Genomic DNA, 24,887 nt, shown 5'->3' with positions numbered 1-24,887 from the left:
CATAAGTGTGGCGCTGGTTGCGCCATTGTGATGATTCAAATCAGGTTTCTTTAAATACACGCTGTAACGGTCGTGAGCGTTAGTTATCTTTGAGATAGGTCATGTGAGTTGATGTTAATCAAGAATGCCTTTAAAGCGACAAATATGTCGTTATCACCACCAAACTCAGTTTGAACGAGGTCGTATGATAGGGTTACGATGAGACGGAGATTCCTTCTGGGATAGACCAGAAAGACCGGGCAGGAATGCAGCCACTCCACAGGATTGCTGGCAGCGGTGGTCACGAGAAGACCGTCGTTTTCGGCGTATGGCCCTCGCGCATCGTATTGCATCTGCAGCAGAAATTTGAGCAGCAGTTGGCACCACAGTGGCACAACGAACTGTTAAAAATCGGTTACTTCAAGGACGGCTCCCAGCCAGACGCTCTGTAACGTGCATTTCAGAATCCCAAATCACTGCCATATGCGACTTCAGTAGTGTCGGTCGAGAGGTCATTGGAGGGCAGGGTGAAGGTCTGTCGTGTTTCCTGATGAATGCTGGTTCGGTGCCAACGATTGCCGTGTTGGCCAGCTGAGCGCCTACAACCAACCTGCGTGCTACACACGGTGAACCGACAAATGGGGTTATAGTCTGGGGTGCTATTTTGTATAACAGGAGCACTCTGGTGGTTATCCCACGCACCTCGACTGCAACAATGTGCATCAATCTGCTGATTCGACTTGTTCTGCTGCCATTCATGAACAGCATTCCAGGGAGTGTTTCATAACAGCATAGCGGTCGCCCACATATCGATGTTGTAATCCAATATGCTCTCCGGTGTCGACAAGTTGCCCCTGTCTGCTCAATCACCAGATTTGTCTCATGTCTCCAGACTAGTACACATGGCACATCATCGGACGACAAAAAAAATGGTTCAAATGGCTCTGAGCACTATGGGACTCAACTGCTGTGGTCATTAGTCCCCTAGAACTTAGAACTACTTAAACCTAACTAACCTAAAGACATCACACACACACTCATGCCCGAGGCAGGATTCGAACCTGCGACCGTAGCAGCAGCGCAGCTCCGGACTGGAGCGCCTAGAACCGCTCGGCCACAGCGGCCGGCATCGGACGACAACTCTAGCGCCATCCACAACCGGCATTAGCCGTCTCTGTATTGCCCGGCCAGGTGCAACAGGCATGGAACTTCATCCCATAAAATGACATCTATAACCTGTTCAATACAACTCATGCGCGTTTGCATGCTTGGTTAAAATGGCTCTGAGCACTAAGGGACTTAACATCTGAGGTCATCAATCCCCTAGACTTAGAACTACTTAAACCTAACTAACCTTACAACATCACACACATCCATGTTCGAGGCAAGATTCGAACCTGCGACCATATCAGCAGCGCGGTTCCAGACTGAAGCGCCTAGAACCGCTCGGTCACAACGGCCGGCGTTGCATGCTTACATTCAACATTCTGGCGGTTACACAGGTTATCTGCAAAGGCTTATATCGCGCTTACATTAGCTAGTGATCTTGCAATGTTAATCTATTAAATATGTTACCTACACGTCCACCTGCTTGCCTCCCATGCAGCAGGCCCGGGTTCGATTCCCGGCCGGTTTGGAGATTTTCTCCGTTCGTGAACCAGGTGTTTTGTGTTGTCCTGATCATCGCCAAAGCCCAAGTCGCCCAATGTGGCTTCACCTGAAATGAGACTTGCAACCCGGTGGCCGAACTTCCGCGGATGGGGCCCAAAAATGACACATGATCATTTCATTCCATTTTTGTTGCCTACAGAAATGTATTCCCGAAATTTCGTTACTCTACATTAATTATTTTTTGGTGGTGCGATTTTTTCCGTCAGTGTGCTATTAATGTGTTATAAATGTGTTAATAGCGCGCCTAGCTCATTCAGGGACTTTGTAAGTGATTCACGAGTTATTTCAGCCCCCTCCTTAAATCACCCGCAACAAAGTTAGTCTTTTGCAGTTTGGAAGATAATGAGGAACTCGCACGGAGTGTGTTTTACCCCTTTCTATATGTTGAAGATTAGGTGGGTAGATCACGTAACTAATGAGGTGGTATTGAATAGGATTGGGGAGAAGAAAAGTTTGTGGCACAACTTGACTAGAAGAAGGGATCGGTTGGTAGGACATGTCCTGAGGCATCAAGGGATCACAAATTTAGCATTGGAGGGCTGTGTGGAGGGTAAAAATCGTAGAGGGAGACCAAGAGGTGAATACACTAAGCATATTCAGAAGGATGTAGGTTGCAGTAGGTACTGGGAGATGAAGGAGCTTGCACAGGATAGATTAACATGATGAGCTGCATCAAACCAGTCTCAGGACTGACGATCACAACAACATATGTTTCTGGACACTTTAACAACATTCATCTCTATCAATTTCAGCACGGGCGTTGGTAAAATGGAATTGCCTTGTGGCTAGGGCCTCCCGTTGGGTAGACCGTTCGCCTGGCGCAAGTCTTTCGAGTTGCCACTTCGGCGACTTGCGTGTCGATGGGGATGAAATGATTATGATAAGGACAACACAACACTCAGTCCCTGAGCGCAGAAAATCTCCGACCCAGCCAGGAATCCAACCCGGGCCGCTAGGTATGACATTCCATCGCGCTGACCACTCAGCTACCAGGGGTGGACGCGGGCATTGGTAACAACACTTATCCCCCCCCCCCCCCACACACACACACTTCACTGTCTGACACACAAGGGAAGCACCTCGAAGACATGGGCAGATGGTCAGACTTCAATAAAACTTCTTATAGGTACACACCATGGGCATATGTGCGTATGATTAGTTCCACAACTTTCTCTGGCAGAACGGCCACCAGAGTGCCTTAGTGTTGTTCAAAATGTTCAAATGTGTGTGAATTCCTAAGGGACCAAACTGCTGAGGTCATCGGTCCCTAGACTTACACATTATTTTAACAAACTTATGCTAAGAACAACACACACACCCATGCCCGAGGGAGGACTCGAACCTCCGACGGGAGAGGCCGCGCAATCCGTGACATGGCGCCTGAAGCCGCGCGGTTAGTGTTGTTCGTATATATTATTTTTACCAGGCCTGGTGGCGTATGTAAGAGGCGTGAACAGTGTCAGATTTTGGGCGATCGCTGTGATGGACAAGGAAAAGGCGTGTACTCGTGTGAGACCCATTTTCTGCACCTCACATAGTTTGAATGGGAACTCATTGTGTGTCTTTATTAGGGCGACTGGTCGAGTCGTGTAATATCCAGGTTTGTGGGGCATACGGATGTGAGAGCGTCCCGGTGATGGACTGCACGGGAACTTGGGGACGGGCATAATAGTCATTAAGGTTCCGGTCGACCATACCCGACTGCCACAAGGGAGGATCGCTGTACTGTGCACCAACCACATCATAACACCCTCACCTCTACGCTTACTACACGAGAATAAGTAATGGACTCACTGCAACGTTCTGCGTTATAAGATAATACTTTTCCGCGTACATGCTTTTACTCGAATTTCGTTCATGAGCAGTGTGTTTTTTTAATATTATTGTTATTATTTCTTGCAGCACGCAAATCGAGCAGTGTCTTTTTTTTTTATTTCTCGCAGCATTAAATTGAATAAAATTCAAGGTAAATGTTTGAAATTAGGTTGGGGGAGGGGAAGTAGTAACCAGTCAAAATGCGTTTTATTTTGTTTTTCCATGCTGCAAGCGATGGAAATGGCGAGAGAGACCATGTGGTACAGACCAGAGTACTGCCTCCTGTTGCGAATTATAGAGAGGACGTGAGCGGTCGACGAGAGTGACATCTGTGTGCCAGTGTGGAAACCTAAACAGTGGCAGAGAGCCTTTTTTTTATAAATGCTCGACAAAGATGTAACTATAAAAAGAATAATTATTCTTTGATATGGCGCTGTATTAATTTACTATTATTAAGGATTTTCTCGTGTCTCCTGGGTGGAGGAATGAAATGTGCTTTCTCCTGTTAGATTATATACACGAGAAAGGTTTTGTTGCGAAGTTAAACATGTGAATAATGGACGTATGCTAATTAAATGGAATGATAGAAGAGAATGTAACTAAACATTACTTTCATTTCATTAATCAAATTGCAGACGGTTTATTTTCTTGTAAAGCTTGAATTACTGTCTTTCAGACGTAAACACAAATCAGTACAAGAGTGCTTTGCTAGTAAGGTAAGTTAGCTGTAGTGAATTGGAACCCTGCTGCACTCACGTGTGGGCGATTTTAGCTTTACTTTCAGAAAGAAGTGCAGCACGACATCTACACCACAAGGAAGCAAACTGAAAAGCCATTGCCCAGGAGTTGGTATAACATTTTTCCTGTATGATTAAAACAGCGAGAGTTTACTAGCAGAATGGTTTTAATTTGACCTATTGACTTACTATTTCGTATATGCGTAGTAACGTTAGCCACAGCGGATGACGTGGGAAGTGCAACGACTCATTTTCAAAGAATTGGAATATATATATATATTTATCTGCTACCTAAGAATTGTAGGTAAAATTGCCGGCACTGCAATTGTGAAAGCGCAGTACCATACATCCAGTAGAATCCAAGACTGTCTCTCTTATTAAGTTACAACAGCAAACCCTCTTTACTTTCTTCGAATACAGGTCTTCGCTCAGTATCTTGGGCGATCGAATTTGAGTATAGCACACACCGTCTTAAGACCACAAGTGGCCCATCGGGACCATCCGACCGCCGTGTCATCCTCAGTTGAGGATGCGGATAGGAGGGGCATGTGGTCAGCACACCGCTCTCCCGGTCGTTATGATGGTTTTCTTTGACCGGAGTCGCTACTATTCGGTCGAGTAGCTCCTCAATTGGCATCACGAGGCTGAGTGCACCCCGAAAAATGGCAACAGCGCATGGTGGCTGGATGGTCACCCATCCAAGTGCCGGCCACGCCTGACAGCGATTAACTTCGGTGGTCTCACGGGAACCGGTGTACCCACTGCAACACGGCCGTTGCCCGAATTTGAGTATACAGTACTCAGAATACTTCATTCGCCTCACACATAAAGTCTGATGCGCGAGGTCATTGTGCGCGCTAGCAGTGTCATCCCCCACCATTGGCCCTGGCAAGAGGTCCCATTGCTCCAGTGTTTTGGAGAGGCACAACGGTAGTACTCTCGGCATCGTGTTGTGGGGAGCCCCCGGAATCAGTCACGACTCGTAGTGACAGGAGGAACGCTGACGGTAAAACGGTACGAGACGGATATTCTGGTCCTCATGTGTTACCTCTCATGCGACTGTACTGCGGTGCCATCTTTCAACAGGAAAATGTTGGTCTACAATTATCTCTTTGTGCTGTCTATGTACTGCAGTACTCGTGTGGCCTGCAAGATCATCAGCTCTGTCCCTAACAGAACATGTGAGAGAGCAGTATCCATGATGTCAAGAACCGGATACTACAATTGTGGACCCGCTAGTCTCAGGAGAGAATACAACGGCTTTATGACATTCTTCACAACTGAATCAATGCTTGCATTCAGTGGAGAGGGGATGCGACACCGTACTGGAAAGTAGTCTCACTGCCAAGTCTTTTTGTAAATTTGTCTCGCTGAAATAACATGACATACACTGTCAAACCGTGAAGTTTCATTTCGTTTCCTCCTCCCCTTGCAGAGACGAGACTACAATTTTATTAATCGACGAACAGCGCAAAGACCCATATTAAATTGACAGTTCTTCTGTGCATTCACTTATCCTTCATATGTGGACTGCTGTTTTTATGATCTCCTCAAAAGCAAACTTGTATTAATACTTTTCTGTTTGAATGACCTTGTACTGCTATTTTTATATACTTGTGTACTCGAGCAGAGAGATAGGATGTGTAAGGAATAAGGCCGGCTGTGTGCTCTCTTTATGTGCGTGCACCTGTTGAGTGGCCTGCTTGGCGGCGGTCCCACCTAGCAGTTGTGGACAGCCAGGCTCTTCTGGAACTGGAATACAGAACACAGCAGCCGCCAGTGCCCTGTAAGTGACGGTGCCGGCGTTGCATAACACACAAATCCAATTAATCCTCAGACGTCACTGAATGTTTGGCAAGCAAGGATATCTTCACAAATCGTGAAACCCTTTGAACTGCAAAGTGAAGCCGAATTCCACCGGCAAAACTTTTCAGAGGTTGTTCAAGGATATTTTCTGAGTACTTTGGTGTAAGGGACGTGTGATATACGGTGGCTCGTTACAGGGTAATTGAATTTCGTTTGATTTCTTAGTGTCATTTATCTTTCTATCTCTACTCCACTGAATATATCTGCACGACAAAAGAAGTGTTGACAGTACGCATAGTGTGTCACAAAGTTATTATATTCACTCACGGTACTTACTGTTGACAACAGGAATGCTTATTTCAGTCCCTGTCCTAAAGGTATCTTTGAGTCTGCTCGTTTGTTATACTTTAAGAGTGACATAAAGGAGTTTGAGTAGGTTTACTGATGTAGGGTTTACAAATATGTACCTTATGTGTGGGTTCACTGAATGCAACCGGGAGGTGTCACAACCACGGTATTCTGAGCTATTAGTGCAACGACGGCAATCACATGACAGTGCTTGTGCATTTGTGCATGTGTATTTTATGTTGCACGTTCTAATTATTACATATCGAATGTGTTTTACTGTTCTGAAAGTTTTTCGGCTTAAACAAACGTATCTGGAGCAACAAGGAGAATAAATCATGGGTACACTATTGCTCCGTAACGGCCACATGAGACCACGAATCACTTGTTAAAAATGCGAAAAAAGGCCACTGGAAGGAATAACTTCTCCGAAATTTGTCGATGGAGGTCAGGTTCAGTCTGTCTGCCTGCCTACGTGCGTGTTTGTTCGTGTGTGTGTGTGTGTGTGTGTGTATATGTGTGTGTGTGTGTGTGTGTGTGTGTGTGCAGTGGTTAACACACTAGACTCGCATTGGAGAGGACGACGGTTCAAACCAGCGTCCGGCCATACTGATTTAGCTTTCTCGTCATTTCCCTAAATCGCTTAGTGCAAATACCGGTATGGTATGGCCACGGCCGATTTCTTTCCCCGACCTTCCCTAATCCGAGCTTGTGCTCCTTCTCTAATGACCTCGTTGTTAAACACTAATCTCATCCTCATCCTCCTCCTCCTCCGCCTCCTCCTCTTCCCTCTCCTCCTGTATCTGCGTACGAAGCGAAATTAATAGACACGACTAAGCCACTAATATTAGAAACATGAAATTTGGAGAGATCTTTTTTATGATGTAAGAATATATTTTTCGAAATGAACTTCTTAGGGCGATAAAGGTACCCGGGGTTTGTTATTACACACAACAACAAAAGTTTTGTATCACAGACACAGTCCCTTTGACTGTCCAGAGATGTCACTAAACCCGCCGAAAGATGTAAACAACCATGCATGAGCAGCGCCTATTAGACGGAGGGGGTCCGACAGCCGATCACTTCCAGTCATTCCACCAGGAAGGAGGTACTCGGCTCGTGGTGTCTGTAGTTCAACAATGCTTAAACGGTTAATGCCCCGGTTCGAACGCGCCCGCTTTGTTACTTTGTGCCAGGAAGCGCTCTCAACAAGGGAAGTGTCCAGGCGTCTAGGAATGAACGAAAGCTATGTTGTTCGGACATGGAGGAAATACAGAGAGGCAGGAACTGTCGATGACATGCCTCGCTCAGGCCGCTCAAGGGCTACTACTGCAGTGGATGACCGCTATCTGCTGATTATGGCTCGGAGGAACCCTAACAGCAATGCTACCATGTTGAATAATGCTTTTCGTGCACCCACAGGACGTCGTGTTGCGACTCAAACTGTGCGCAATAGGCTGCATGATGCACAACTTCACTCCCGACGACCATGGCGACGTCCATCTTTGCGACCACGACACCACGCAGAGCGGTACAGATGGGCCCAACAACATGACGAATGGACCACTAAGGATTGGCATCGCGTTCTCTTCACTGATGAGTGTCGCATATGCCTCCAACCAGATAATCGTCTGAGACGTGTTTGGAGGCAACCCGGTCAGGCTGAACGCCTTAGACACACTGTCCAGCGAGTGCAGCAAGGTGAAGGTTCCCTCGCGTTTTAGGGTGGCATTATGGGCATTAGGTGGCGCCGACGTACGCCGCTGGTGGTAATGGAAGGCGTCGTAACGGCTGTACGATAAGTGAATGCCATACTCCGACCGGTAGTGCAACCATATCGGCAGCATACTAATGAGGCATTCGTCTTCATGGACGACAATTTGCGCCCTTATGGTGCAAATCTTCTGAATGACTTACTTCAGGATAACAACATCGCTCGACTAGATTGATTAGCATGTTCTCCAGACATGAACTTTATCGAACATGCCGGGGATAGATTTAAAAGGTCTGTTTATGGACGACGTGACCCACCAACCGCTGGCCGGTGTGGCCAAGGGGTTCTAGGTGCTTCAGTCTGGAACCGCGCGACCGCTACGGTCGCAGGTTCGAATCCTGTCTCGGGCATGGATGTGTGTGATGTCCTTAGGTTAGTTAGGTTTAAATAGTTCTACGTTCTAGGGGACTGATGACCTCAGATGTTAAGTCCCATAGTGCTCAGAGCTATTTGAACCCACCAACCACTCTGAGGCATCTACGCCGAATTGCTTTTGAGGAGTGGGACAATCTGGACCAACAGTGCTTTGATGAACTTCTGGATAGTATGCCACGACGAATACAGGCATGCATCAACGCAAGAGGATGCGCTACTGGATATTAAGAGGTACTGGTGCGTACAGCAGTCTGGACCACCGGCTCTAATGGTCTCGCTTTATGATGGTACAACATGCAATGTGTGGTTTTCATGAGCAATAAAAAGGGCGGAAATGATGTTTATGTTGATCTCTATTCCAATTTTCTGTACAGGTCCCGAAACTCTCGGAACCGAGGTGATGTAAAGATTTTTTTTTTTATATGTGTATATACACGTTCAATCTCCACTCTTGGTTGTAGAAACATGGAATTTAGTGGGCACACTGGTTATGTAACGTAGGCGCCACCTAAGCGTGGATTTAACAACTAAACGACAATGTGAGTTCAGACTAAAATAAGTTATGTGACAATGAATGTAAACAATGGAAGTACTTGAACAAGAAAATTTGATTATCATGATGCAGAAAGTGTTGGCAGTTTATCCCATAATTTCATTGAAAAACACCGATGAGGGTGTTCGCACGTTCTCGCTTCCCACGCCCAGGTTCCCGGGTTCGATTCGCGGCGGGGTCAGGGATTTTCTCTGCCTCGTGATGACTGGGTGTTGTGTGCTGTCCTTAGGTTAGTTAGGTTTAAGTAGTTCTAAGTTCTAGGGGACTGATGACCATAGATGTTAAGTCTCATTGTGCTCAGAGCCATTTGTACCATTTTTTGTTCGTACGCTATTCACCCTTACAGATTACGTTAATAAGCTTCGTTACAATCTTTTACATACTGTTTACACGAGTAAAACTGCATGGTGATGTTTGGGCTCTGTTCATTTATTAAATGAAGAAAACTACAAACGACTGTAGAAATGATAAACGGGGTAAATACTGCGACCAGTCGCTGGGTTGTTGCTGGCGACAGAAATTTCCTGTTTCGGCCTGTTTTCTTTTTAATTTGCGTCAAAGAATAAGACATTTGATAGAAAAAACTACGCTCATATATCAGTCATATCAGACGAATGCAGCCTACAGACACAATTTTATTGTAGCTGATACCAAACAGGGTTTCATCTTACATTAAGCAATATTTAGAAGATATAATAAAAAGGCAAACATCTTTTTTATCGTACTCTATCGTCTTGTGAGGCATTTTTGTCTGTATTATACAAACATTAACAAAAGTTTGGAATATCTGAGAGTCTACTACAATGACATGTTATAGTACACCCACTGAGGTTTGTACAGTACCTTACCAACAAAATAAACAAAGACAGATACGGGTTAGTTAACAAAAACAGGCTCTGAAAACATAAACAGTGAAAATCTTTATCTCAAGATGATGATTATTAGCCTTTGATAGCGAGTCTTTCCTCCCCCCCCCCCCTCCCCTCTCCCCTCCCCCCCCTCCCCTCTCCCCTCCCCCCCCCCCCCTACACCACATGGATGAATTCTTCCACTCTGCGAGGCATGTTGTGGATGAGACCTCAAGTTTATTTTGGGGTACGAGGTCCCAATACTCAATGGCAGCTTCAGTGAGGTCCTAAAGATTCGGAATATGTGCAGTGACCACCTTCAACAGGTCCCATGCATGCTCAATTGCTATCATGTCTGGGGACTGTGCTGGTCAATGCATTTGGTTGCTGCTGCCTCTTTGAAGATACGGAGGCACGGCTAGAGTACGGTGAGGTCTGGCATTATCATAAACTAGGATAAAGCTGTCACCGACTTCACGTCTCTAGGGTCTTACAATCCTTTGTAGTACCACTTGGAGGTATCGGGGACCAGTCAAATTGCCATAGGTGGGAATTAGAGGAGTCCGCCGTCCCTTCATTACTGCCGCCCAGAACATTACACTTCCACCTACAGATAGTAGGACATCCTGAATGTGTCACCGTTCCTGGTGTCGTCTATCGCATCTACAAACCTTACCATGTCTAGTGTCTGGTCGCAAACGGATCTTGATCTCGTCAGCAAACATGATTTTACTCCAGTCCGCAATGGTCCACTGTTGATGTGCAAGAGGCCAGGCCCTTGCCTGCGTCGGTTCCGTTGGTTTAGCGCAAAACTTCTCATTGGGTTCCGGAATGAAGACCATCCAGATGCAATCTTCTACGCACTCTTTGGTCTGAGGTACGAATCCTTGTCGCTCGAGAGAACTCGTTTACAATATTTCTGGCAGCTGACGTTGCGTGCTGCGAGCCGACGGTTGGAGGAAACGATCTTGAATTGGTGTTGTCATACGAGGATGACCACTGCTAGTTCTATCGTTCACATTTCCCGTCTCTCTGTACTTACGTCACACCTTAAACACACCACTTTGAGTGACATGTAACAGATCGGTAACATATTTCTATATATATATCCTGCTGAAAGTAGAGGCACTATCCTGAAAGTGTTGTATGCCCTTGTGCGGCATGTTACTGCAGTGCTGAACACAAACTGATGAAGCTGTTGTTAATACTGGACTTCTCACTGTGTGCCGCAGCGCCAGCGGTATATTTATATTACTGGGAAACGGCCACAAAGCATGCCAGTAGTAAACACCGCCTAGTATATGGGCTATAACTGGATAATGCACGAAGTTACTAGGTCAGTGAAACCTCTAGTATAGTAAATTACATTATACGATAGTATTCCAAACTTTTGTTGAGCACTATATAATCTTTCGTTGACTCTGCTTTATATAGTATAGCGGGAGAAGATGCTGTAAGTTTGGCTTCCACACGAAATTACGACGGGAACTATGAGATGTTCAAAATGAAATTAACCACACATGTTTAGGCAGATTTCTTCAAATTGAAAACCAGTGTTTATGATAAAATTATGACTTCAATGTCCCGTAGTACATTTTTTTTGTTACGTATCTTAGTGTCAAAAAATACAAAATAAAAATCTTTGTTGCAATTACTGACCTGTCTACGGTTAATATTTACTGCTTTACCCCACAATCATTACACATACCTGTTTCATCTGTGCGTCTTTTACGAAGCCACTTCTTACAATGTACGCACTGAATCCAGCGCACATGTGGTCCGTTTTCTTTCTTTTTTGTTTTTTCGTAGTATTTTCTTTCATACATGATACAATCATCGTCTTCAGCAGCTGATTTTAGTTTTATTCCTCGTTTTCTGGTTGGAGAATTCCTTTTTGTGTCAGTCCTTCGCTGTAGCGCTGCTTTCAAACTGTGTGGGGTTTTCTGGTTTGTCAACACCGATGCAGTTTTCTTCCTTCTTTTTTTATGGTGATTCCAAAATTGATACAGGTATAGTCTTTGCAAAAGAGGGAGAGTTGCCTGCTTTATCCGTAGCACTTAAATTAGATGCAATTTCTGAGCTCATTAGGAGTGTTTGGTCTTTAGTTGCTAGATCCACCTAGGATGTTCGTTCCATTAGGATGCTTTCTCCGTAATTTCTAGGCACCGTCTGCAAATAACTAAATGTACAAAATAGGTATAACGAATTCCCATCTTACCCCGAAGAAAACAGGGCGTCTTCCCAGGTATTGAGGTGAAATGCAAATTGTAATACGTGTTACAGTATGGTAGCAAACGAGAAGTAACTGGACGCACAAATAGTTTAAGACACATTATTGTTTTTAAATATATATGAGATTATTTTACAGCGTGAATTTTGAAACATTACACAGCACCGCGCGGGGTAGCCGAGCGGATGCTGCTCTCTACAATAATAAAAAAAAAACTAACTGAATGGATCATTGACGAACTTGAACAGGTGTCATGGGACGTCTGCCCCGAACAAATGCAACGAACAACATAGAATAAATGAGATAAAGAAAAGAACTGTGACTGACGCCCAAACAAAATGGTTCAAATGGCTCTGAGCACTATTTGACTTAACTTCTGAGGTCATCAGTCCCTAGAACATAGAACTACTTAAACCTAAGGACATCACATACATCCATGCCCGTTGCAGGATTCGGTCCTGCGACCGTAGCGGTCGCATGGTTCCAGACTGTAGCGCCTAGAACCGCTCGGCCACTCCGGCCGGCTGACGCCCAAACAACAGGGACTTACATGCATTGGGAAAATATCGCATTGAGAATGGCTAGCTACTCGCCGAAATCTGGATTTGCCACGGTTCGCGCGGCTCTGCCCGTCGGAGGTTCGAGTCCTCCCTCGGGCATGAGTGTGTGTGTTGGTGTGTTGTCCTTAGCATAAGTTAGTTTAAGTTAGATTAAGTAGTGTGTAAGCCTAGGGACCGATGACCTCAGCAGTTTGGTCCCATAGGGACTTAGCACAATTTTTTTCCGTTACACAGCTTTTTGGCTCCCAAAGACGAAACATATCCGTTATTGTAAATGCACCTATCGCTTGCCCCCAGAGACTTGGACTCGAAGAACCAGTGGACGGCTTGGTGCTGCGCTATCTTGATACACTGAAGTAATAGAAGCAAACAGGCATCATACCCCAGTTACCACCTTCCCCGATTCACTCTCTATTCCAAAAGGCCCCGAGTGAATGCCTCGACGCTCTGCACCAGCGGTAATACTCTTCTTGCAATGCGCTTTCTAAAACAGACGAATCGTTTTTGCTTAGAAACAGGAAATGTCGCCTTATTTTCTCTCTCTCTGAATAACATTTTGCACAATTTTCTGGAAGGTCACTACAATCGATTCTCATGACCAGGAGTCAGCCACTTCTTAATCAGCAGCTATGACGTATTCCTCTAACTGAAATGGCTTCCTTAAGATCATCAGTCTTTCGACTGAATTGTTGCAGTTATCGATTTCTTCGTATTTTGCACTAATCATTTTACCTATGCATACCTAATGCATACCATCTCTAATAATGTGTTTAACATGTTGTAGTCTTCGTTCGCCCCTACAGTTTTCCGGTCCACTACTCATACCACTGTCATGTTGTTTCTTCGTGCAGCAATACACTTCCGACAAATCTATCCTTTCCTTAGTTGAAGTTTTTCTAATATACCTTTCATCACACATTCTTCCCAGAGCCCTTCATTTCGTACTTTCTCTGATAGCTCTCGCTTTTGTCTACTGCTTATCAGTAATTTTGTATTTGTTTATCCACAACGTAAATTTTACACAGTGGACGTATATTCTAATCTACAGTTCTTATCGCAAAGGAATTGTCCAACGCGACACGTAGAAACCTGTCCTGAAAATTTTTGCACGGGAGGAATACACCGAAAGAAACACAATATCAAAATTTTGTCTGCTAAGACCCTCTGCAAAAAAATGTTGAAAATTACCTGATTGCTAGCTCGCCAGGTGGCTGGAGGAATGTACACCTCCCCCCTCCCCCACGGCCGTAGCTGTGGCAGACGGCGCATGCGCAATACAGCGAGTGCGTAGCCTTAGTTGAAGACAGAATGGTCAACAGATAACGCAGCAGAACGCGATCGTAAAGTGTCTCAGTTTCTGTTGACGCTTTCACAGACAAAATTGTTTGCGGTTACCATTCAGTTGAATCTGCAACTCATTTAATAGCCATAACAATTTGCGGTGTCGCTAAGAGTAAACAATGAAAATAAAACTGAATAAATTTTCTTTTTCTTCATATATCTAGCTAATAACATTAGTCTTTGTGCGGTTCCGGAGTTTCACAGTAATGTGGAACCCAGTTAATGTTTTCAGTCTTGCAGTTATGAAATATGAAGCAAAGATATAAGTAGGAAAGAGAAAGAAGCTAGCTGCAGAAGTCATTGTGGTAATGCAGTGGCGGAAGTTGAAACTATGTGCCGGACCGGGACTCGAACCCGGATTTAGCACTTCTCATCAGTGGTTGCCTTAACTACCTTTCTTTCCAGTGTCACGATCCCGGCGCCTAGGGGGGGGGGGGGGGGGGGGGGGAGGGGGACGTAACCCGAGGCCTGGCCACCATGTTGGTTCAAATGGCTCTGAGCACTATGGAACTTAACTTCTTTGGTCATCAGTCCCCTAGAACTTAGATCTACTTCCATGCCCGAGGCAGGATTCGAACCTGCGACCGCAGCGGTCGCGCAATTCCAAACTGTAGCGCCTAGAATCGCTCGGCCACTTCTGCCGACTGGTCACCATGTCCTACACAGAATGGGGAGTAGAGGTACAAAGGACATCAATAATTAGACAAGAGGTTTTTTTCCAGCACCTAGCATAACAGGAAACCAACATCGCGAGGAGAAGGGAGCGTTAGTTCGCTCGGCGGGACTAACGATGCATAGAGGAACTGCACGATGTCGTTCATTAAGGAAGTGCCAAAAATCAATGACATTTTTCTCGCAAACAAGCAGTGAACTGTGTGTCTACAAATCCATTTCACAGAGTTCGTTTGTGGGAAGTATCCTGAGTCCGGAACAAGGAGCAGGTGAGGAGATGTCTGATGAGAAATTGTACGGCTAATAAAGGTCAGTATCTGTCGTGGAAAGAAATGGAGAGCACACCGATCGCCATACAGTACGCCAGTCGACGTGGGGATGCTTCTCCTCGGCCTTATTCGGTGTCGTGTTCTTCTGGAGAAAGCGATAGATCGCCTTTGTGGACGTAAAGCGCTTTGGCAGTAGCACAGTACGGACACAGTTCGAGGAAAAAAATGGCGGAAATAAAAGAAGCGTGATGGACCGTCTGAAAGAGGGATAGGGGCTGTGAGAACGTGATGCAAAGGTCTCCAGCAACAGGCTGCTGAGGCAAGTGGGACGACGGCGCCACAGCACCATTAGAGAGCTCACAAAAAAGGTCTATCGCTCTGCCAGGGACATGATACAGGCCTAGACCGCCACTGCACCGCGGGGGGGAGGGGTGGGGTTGGGGGAGGGGGGAGGGGGGTGGAATGGGAAGCGTCTGTGCCACATGGGAGATACATGGCACCAAATATAAATTAACATAGGGTGTCTGTTACAGAAGATTGAGGGCTTGTAGTAGTCATTGGAAGTTTAGAGCAACCATGTGCCGCAGATCATTTGTGAAATCGAGTTCTGAGCATCGGATAGTAGCAGCTACACACAATGGAGCACTGCTTTCCTTAGGAAGCCCCACACCTATAGCCATAGCATTCATTCCATTTGCGGACGCTAAGGCAGCGGCCAGAAACCTCTCCCTAGACGGTGACCCATGCCAAGGGCTTCTTGACGTAATCACCGCTATGAAGAACGAATACGAGAGCGTCTGCATAAGCAGTGCAGCAAAAGATCTGGCCAGCGAGCGATATCCCAAAGAGGCGTCGACAGATGCCGCTCAGCAGCTGTTACATGGCGAAAACATACAACAGTGCAGAGAGCGCGCAGACCTGACACACTGAACGATGGATTGTGGTGGGAGGAGTGACACGGCCATCGTAGAGTACACGGTATGTTACAACGCGGCGGAGACACATTACGACGTCGATGGTGGTATCAGAATATCTCCTATTGCGGAGCACCCCTTCCTGGTAGTCATGACTGACCCGACCGATCCCATCGTTGAAGACAAGAGTGGCTGAAAGCCCACACACACAACAAGAGTGAACAAGAGCGATTATGTTTGAAAAACGACAGAGGGAAGTTCGGATGTTATTGGCGCTGCCAAAGCAGGGCTGATCAAGGAAAATCATGTACCAGGCGTCTGTTTCAATCGTGCAGCCAGCAGTCGAGTGAGGTTCTACATGTCACTGTTGAGAAACGTCAACGTATGGTAACCGTATATCTGTGATGTGCCCTTAAATTTGTGGATGTGGAGACCACTGAGGGAATCGTCAGCGATCTTCACGTTAGGCGATATGAGGTCTAGACAGATTTCCGTCCACGCCAGTAAGGGGCCAAAATGCCCAGTAAAAGTCAAGTGGGCGACTATCAGGGCTGGGCGGCTTGTTCGTAGAACCCGCCTTGATAGTATCATGGATCTCGTCCGTCGTTGCATCACCAGGAGCCAGGCCAAAGAATAGTTGGGAGACCACTGCAATGTCGTCAGGGTGGTGAAGATTTGCAGAGTACAGCATAGAATAACGTGCTTGGAAGGCAGACCCTATAGAGTCCTGTCAAGGCTATGCCTGTTTATTCACCGATTCGTGCTTTAGGCATGAAGGCCTGACTGTAAACACAGCTGTTACAAGCAGTTCTTCGTACAGAAAATATTAACAAATGTAACGTTTGTTTAAATACCTGCAGTACTTCTTAGCAGCTAAAATTCTGACAATGCATATCTTTCCGCGTATTCTTCCTGTATGAAAAATTTCAGGGTCATTCCCTCGTAAGACTCCATCACTTTCAACTGCAAACCTTACAGCTGGTCTCTGTCACCCTTGAACTTTAATTCCTGGTCTTCTGTTTTATTCGTCCATTTTTCTTCTACGTACGGTTCAAACATCAGTGTCGACATTTGACAAGACTGCATAATATGTTCTTTTCTGCACGAGCTGTTTCTTCTACAATTTGCTCCCATTTGGGTTTTTTACACATTGTAGATCAGTCGACTGTTTCTGTTCTTAATCTTCGTTGTTCTCACAATTTGTGCCGCATTACTGCAGCTTTCTTAGGCGATTTCTTGAAATATATAGATACCTTTGCTGTTTTATGCCGTAAATAGTGCGTACGTTAATTATTTGCAAAAAAATTAGTATACCTCGCACCATAGTCAGTCATTTCGTTTCACCATCAAGGACTGCGACGTTAATATACTGCGTACCATTACTGCAGCTGCTGAGGTTACAAGCTCTAATAACAAACTTTTTTTTGTCTTACTACGGTGTTTGGAACCTGTAATCTAGTTAGAAGTAAGCTTGCAGATTTCCGTGGCTTGCAAGAAATACATATTGGTTTGTCTGTCAGTAACTACAAATTCTCTATGACACGAAATATCTTTTCACGTGAAGAATAGTATGCAGCAGTTACAATTTTGGATTCATATCAGGGAGGCATAATAAAGTTTTACAATTATGAAAAAACCAGATACCTGGTCATCTTTCGAATTATCAGTAATACCTGCGTTCTGGCATTCACCTAAAGCGAAACCCATCACTATGTCTCATACCTGTTCCACATATGTTTGTAGTGTGACAGCCAAAAGATTGCAGAATGTAATAAAATGATATGGAAAAAATCAAAGACATTAAAATTTAAATATATTATTTTGTTTAGGGAATAAGATGCTGCTTACAAATTAGCAAAATCTGCATAACAGTTTCCGCATGAGAGAGAGAGAGAGAGAGGCAAAGAGATAGGGAAAGATCTTGAAATTAAATCCGGTTATTCGTTAGGTACAGAAGTACTATTGACTGGATGATTTTAGTTGTAAATGGCTCTGAGCACTATTGGACTTAACATCTGTGGTCATTAGTCCCCTAGAACTTAGAACCACTTAAACCTAACTAACCTAAGGACATCACACACATCCATGCCCGAGGCAGGATTCGAACCTGCAACCGTAGTGGTCACGCGGTTCCAGACTGAAGCACCTAGAACCGCACGGTCACACCGGCCGGCTTTAGTTGTAAGTTTTTTAAATTTATAATTATTAATTTTCATCAAGATGGCGGTGAGCGCTAGGGAGGTTTATCCATATGACGAAGGACACGAAGGCGAAAGAATATTTCTGCCGGGAGGTAGTTGGAGGTTAGAATCAGCCAGTAGTTGGCAACGTAATTGTTTCCACAGAAATCGTTTTTAAATGTAAGTTGTTTTTAGGGACGGTCATGTAGCCTTTTATAGAAAATAGTGACATGATGATCCTTGTTTAAATAGCACACATCAGGAACATTTCGTGTGCTGAAGTCGCCAACACATGATGTCTGCGTTAAGTACTCATTTTCCACCACAGAAGACCTGTGCTTAGCACCATATGCCGAAAGTCGTGTACTGTGAGCTCAGTCACTCAGTGCCGTAGTTAGAACCCCAAACACAAACCGTGAAGCTACCTGCATGGCGTGAATATGAACTGCAAATTCGTAGACTGAAGCCACAGTTGGAGATGTTACCACCTACTGACAAGGTAACAGAGCATTATATACACTATCTGCTCAAGTATCCAGACAATTACTAGTGGACACTAATATGGGGTACATGTCTATCCTTCACCTTTACGATGGCTTGAATTCTGCTGGAGATATTTTCAATGAGTTGTCTGAATGTCTGTGGAGCAGTGGCAGACCTGAAACCAGAGAAGGTAGTCACGTTGGATGTGGTCTGAAGTGAATTCGACGTTCTAACTCATACCAGAGGTGTTCAGCTATATTCAGGTGAGGAATCTGTGCCAGTCAGTCTATTTCAGGAATGTTCACAAACTATTGCTTCACAAATGCTGTTTTGTGGTAGGGCGCCTTGTCATACTGAAACAATCATCGTCTCTGAAGTTCTGCTACTGTACACAGCACATGATACTGTAAAATGTGTTTATATCCTTCTGCGTTTAGCATTTTCCTAAGCATAATAAGGGTACCGCACCCTAGTAGTGGACTAGAGCCAGTTTCAATGTAATGACCCTTATATAAAAAAATACCACTCTTCACTGTCAAAGTCAGCGACCTGAGACCAACAAATATGACTTGGGTCTTCAGAGTATGTAAGAAGCTTTGATACCTGCTGTTGATTCGTATTCTGTGTTAGCCACATACAAGAAAGTAAATTAGGAGTGTCAATTGTCTGAGGTGGACACGGAGCGAAATTCTGTAAGAATTAATAAGTGCTGTAGTTAAGATGCTAAAATCAGCACACTCACCTATGATGTGCTAACTGACATTAAATGCATTACACCTCCACCACAATCCACATGTTCTACAGTATATGAGAGGTGGCTTTGCTAGCACTGTGTTGACAGAAGTTTTTTCTGGGCAGACATTTGGAAGAAGTAATCATGCAAACACACTGTAAATGTAATAGCGGAGAGAGGGAATTCGAATCATTGCTGTATGATAAAGAAATCAAGGCACATGTGGTAGGATAATGAATAAGAAAACAAATAGTCCTGTACTAAATCTTTATTTTTTACTCCACATGCATTTACTGTAAATACTAATGAAAAGTAGCGTTCGTGCAGTTGCAGAAAATGACGGATTCGAGGCTGTTTACCACATTAGGGGATATGCAAAATCTCTATTTACGAACCACAATTCCCATTTGGTTCTGTTTAACAAGAAGAGTGGTTATGTTGCATCAGCATATGATGGATTGGGCATTGTGCATCTTGATATTCCATGGGGTTAAGAAAAAAGTACCATAAACTGCTACTGGAAGCAGTGCCTTCAATAGACTTAAGCCGGCTTAACTCCCTATTTACAAAATTGCTCCTTTACGTGAGCTTAACGGCCTACAGGAAAATTAAAGAGACCTTTGGAGAAAAGAGAACCACTTGCATGAATATCAAGAGCTCAGATGGAAACCCAGTTCTAAGCAAAGAAGGGAAAGCAGAAAGATGGTAGGAGTATATAGAGGGTCTATCCAGGGGCGATGTTCTTGAGGACAATATTATGGAAATGGGAGAGGAGGTAGATGAAGATGAAATGGTAGATATGATACTGCGTGAAGAGATTGACAGAGCAATGAAAGACCTAAGTCTAAACAAGACCCCGGGAGTAGACAACATTCCATTAGAGCCACTGACAGCCTTGGGAGGGCCAGGCCTAACAAAACTCTACCATCTGGTGAGCAAGATGTATGAGACAGGCGAAATTCCCTCAGACATCAAGAAGAATATAGTAATTCCAATCCCAAAGAAATCAGGTGTTGACAGATGTGAAATTTACCGAACTATCAGTTTAATAAGTCACAGCTGCAAATTACTAACGCGAATTCTTTACAGACGAATGGAAGATCAGTTTGGATTCTGTAGAAATGTTGGAACACGTGAGGCAATACTGACCCTACAACTTATCTTAGAAGAAAGATTAAGGAAAGGCAAACCTACGTTTCTAGCATTTGTAGACTTAGATAAATATTTTGACAACATTGACTGGAATACTCTCTTTCAAATTCTGAAGGTGGCAGGGGTAAAATACAGGGAGGGAAAGGCTATTTACAATTTGTACAGGAAGCAGATGGCAGTTACAAGAGTCGAGGGGCATGAAAGGGAAGCAGTGGTTGGGAAGGGAGTGAGACAGGGTTGTAGCCTCTCCCCCATGCTGTGCAATCTGTATATTGAGCGAGCAGTAAAGGAAACAAGTTCGGAGTAGGTATTAAAATACATGGAGAAGAAATAAAAACTTTGAGGTTCGCCGATGACATTGTAATTCTGTCAGAGACAGCAAAGGACTTGGAAGAGCAGTTGAACGGAATGGACAATGTCTTGAAAGGAGGGTATAAGATGAACATCAACAAAAGCAAAACGAGGATAATGGAATATAGTCGAATTAATTCGGGTGATGCTGATGGAATTAGATTAGGAAATGAGACACTTAAAGTAGTAAAGGAGTTTTGCTATTTGGGGAGCAAAATAACTGATGATGGCAAGGAAACCGTTTCAGAAGAACAGAAATTTGTTAACATCAAGTATAGATTTAAGTGTCAGGAAGTCGTTTCTGAAAGTATTTGTATGGAGTGTAGCCATGTTCGGAAGTGAAATGTGGACGATAAATAGTTTAGACAAGAAGAGAATAGAAGCTTTCGAAATGTGGTGCTACAGAAGAGTGCTGAAGATTACATGGGTAGATCACATAACTAATGAGGAGGTATTGAACAGAATTGGGGAGAAGAGAAATTTGTGGCACAAACTGACTAGAAGAAGGGATCGGTTGGTATGACATGTTCTGAGTCATCAATGGATCACCAATTTAGTATTGGAGGCCAACGTGGAGGGTAAAAATCGCAGAGGGAGACCAAGAGATGAATACACTAAGCAGATTCAGAAGCATGTAGGCTGCAGTAGGTACTGGGAGATGAAGCTTGCACAGGATAGAGTAGCATGGAGAGCTGCATCAAACCAGTCTCAGGACTGAAGACCACAACAACAACAACAACGTGGAAAAATTCTAACTATAGGAGATCGAGGTCAAATCAACAAAAACTTGATTATTTGGAGAAAACATTTGCCACGAAGGAAAACTTTAAATTGTTTCTCGAAAAGAACAGGTCATCACTGATGCAAGTAAGAAATGTCAAGTAAGATGGGGTAGCCGCGCGGTCTGAAGCGTCTTGTCACTTTTCGCTCGGATCCCCCCGTCGGAGGTGCGAGTCCTCCCTCGAGCATGGGTGTGTGTGTGTGTGTGTGCGTTGTCCTTAGTGTAAGTTAGATTAAATAGTGCGTAAACTTAGGGACCGATGACCTCAGCAGTTTCGTCCCATAAGACCTTACCACAAATTTACAAGAAGTTACAGATTACTTTAAACATAATATGTACAGAACATATGGATATGAATGGGTAATAAACGATATCTGCGTTTATGGTGAATACTAATGGACAGTGATCACACATTGGTGTACTTGCTGAAAATAATGGGTTACAGAGCATTTACTACATTAGAGAATATGTGTAAAGAATTTCTTTACGAACTTTCACTCTCATTTGTATATTCTTACAAATGCAGTAAATAAAAGAAAAAGTTAACATTTTTCAATGCACTCAGTTACCGACAGCTGTTGTGCATGCAGACCCTTTAGTAGATTTGTCACATCTTCCAGTAATAAAACGTGGCAGTACTGTGACATATAGAAATACACTTTAGTTTACTTAATACTTCAGACATGGGAGAATAGAAGTTAAATAGACATTTTGGATTCTCTGCATAGTTTACACAGCATCAGAGAATCACAGACATGGACCCTATGATGAAGTTAGAGAAATGATGTACAATTATATATGCCCAAATAATGTAACTGCTTCCTCAAAGTAAGACACCATACATCAGCATTCTATATCCATTCGTAATATGGCAACTATGATTACATTTTAATTTTAACATTTCCTTCGAAAAACGGACCAGCGTTAAATAACCACAATTTTAGTGCCAGAACATAGAATTCTCAGACAAGAGTCTGCACAATACCACTGTTTGTTCTTGTAAACAGTCCTCCATGTAGTAACAAACGGTTTATGATGTGTGAACAGAACACCATTCGGAATCCAATTAAAGCATATTGCACTTCTACAGTCCACTCACATAGTAAATACTAGACGAAGCAGCAGGGTTCATACAATGGAAAATATTTGATTTTATTGTCCCGCATACACTCCATGACATAACAAGTATAATTAGTTGTCTACAACCTTACGGCAGAATTCTTTACAATCTGTCCTTTAGTAATGTTACACTAATTTGTAGATTAGCAGTGTACAGGGAAATTAATCGTATTTTGCGAAAGGAGCTATCGGGATTTAATGTAAACACTAGACATAAGAGCGCGGTGATACCACAAATAATAGAATGACAAAACATTCTAAATCGTACATTAAATTACATACTGCAAGAGTCAAATAAATTATTTAAGTAATAGGTACTAAATAAGATTATGCTACAATATAAAAAGGAGGTCGCACCACATATTTATACTTTAGTAGCAGAATGATTAAACATTCACAGTTATCTTTATCACATTATGTATTGAATCGACTGATAGAACGATATAACGGCAATTGTCAAATAAAATTACTCTACAGTATATTAAAAAGATGGCATCACCTATCTACACTTAAATAAATATATGCCACTACAAGTATACACCTCCATACTCTGCAAAAGTATGTGGCAGAACGTGATAGTGGCAACATATAATGATGATAAATTTTGTGTTAAAATCCTTTCTCATTCTGTCAGTCTCCTATAGACAGAAATTGCTGTCATATAAATTGTTAATATTCAAATGTGGTGTGCAACTTCAATCGACGTTTTCTTTCCAAAAGCCACTACAGATTAATAAATCTTTGCTGCCACTGGCTTCATTTAAGCCTATTCAGAGATTTTTCACTCATTGTTAAATGATGTGCTACTACAGTTATTATAGTAAAAAAAATCTATAAAGATTTTTATCTAATGACAAGTGCAGCTCTACCACCTACATATTTTCTGACTCATCATACCTCATATGTCGAAGCTTTACTTTTCTCAGAGGCCATTTATCATATATTCTGTCGTCTGGCAGCTACGGAACACTAAGCGAGATATTTTAATAATATCAGTCCTGCTTAGGAGAAATGGTATTTTCGAATTGGCACCGTGCGTCGCAGAAATGAGGAATTCTCAGGGTTTCATGCTTTAAGTCAGATTACTTTTATCCATTTCACACACTGTATTACATCTCATATGTAGAAGTAATAAAGGGAACTATAGTAATATGCATGATTCGAAATTAAAAACTTGTAGTAACGTTTAAGAAAAATATTAATTTTATTATTCTCATATACTGTATACAAACTTGTTAATACATTGTAATTCTTCATCCATCGCAACAGTTGGACAGGGGGTAATATTTAGCAAATAAATTCGGCATGTTCACATGCAGCTATGCAGTCATCCAACTCAACACCCACATAAACTTTATGTTGCATTATACATTCCATCATGTCACTGATGCATACCTAACAGTTTTTGGTTAACTGGTATAGCCTCTCTGTGGCTAAACATACTGAATAATACACTCTACACATGTTGGTAACACTTTGTTCTTTTAAATATATATATCAAGTCATAGTTTCTCGATCTAGAAGTTTCTGTGCTTTACCACAAAACACTTGTCAGTATTGACGTGATAACGTTTCTGCTGCTGGTGCATTCCTAACAGTTTTTGGTAAACTGGTATAGCCTCTCTGTGGCTAAACATACTGCATACCCATTCTCAAGCCAGGTATAAGAGCTACAGTCAGCAAGTTCGCGTAAACTGAAAAGTCTGTCGCGAACACCCAAAGGATTTTTGGTTATCGTTTCAGATCAAGGGAGTCATCGCGTTATTGAGTGATGCAGTCGCTATATTTATAAGTGGAGAAAATCGATAGACATCGAATACCATTGATTAAATTACAAGCAAGGGTGGTGCACACACTCCGGCGTGCTGCTCCATCGAGAAGTTGATATCAGTTTTGAGACACAGTATCTGAAAAATAACCAAATCGCGTGAGGAGTTTGTTTTTATAATAGTTAGAGATTGGCGTTGTCGTGGTCGACGGACGCCGTTCCACGTCATCTCGACTGGGACAACCATCACCATCGAGCCGAGACAAAATGAGACGTCACACTATCCAGGGTTGAGAGAGGGTGTCATTGAGAAACTGACGTATTTTATTGTGCCAGTATAGTCGAGCTCCATCCTGTTGGAAAATGAAGTCATCGGAGCCCTCCTGAAGCGGGAAATACAATTCTGCAGCATCTGAAAATTGCTCATTCCA

This window comes from Schistocerca serialis, chromosome 5, assembly GCF_023864345.2.
Source record: "Schistocerca serialis cubense isolate TAMUIC-IGC-003099 chromosome 5, iqSchSeri2.2, whole genome shotgun sequence".
NCBI classification, from domain to species: Eukaryota; Metazoa; Arthropoda; class Insecta; order Orthoptera; family Acrididae; genus Schistocerca; species Schistocerca serialis.
This window is presented reverse-complemented; position numbering follows the sequence as displayed.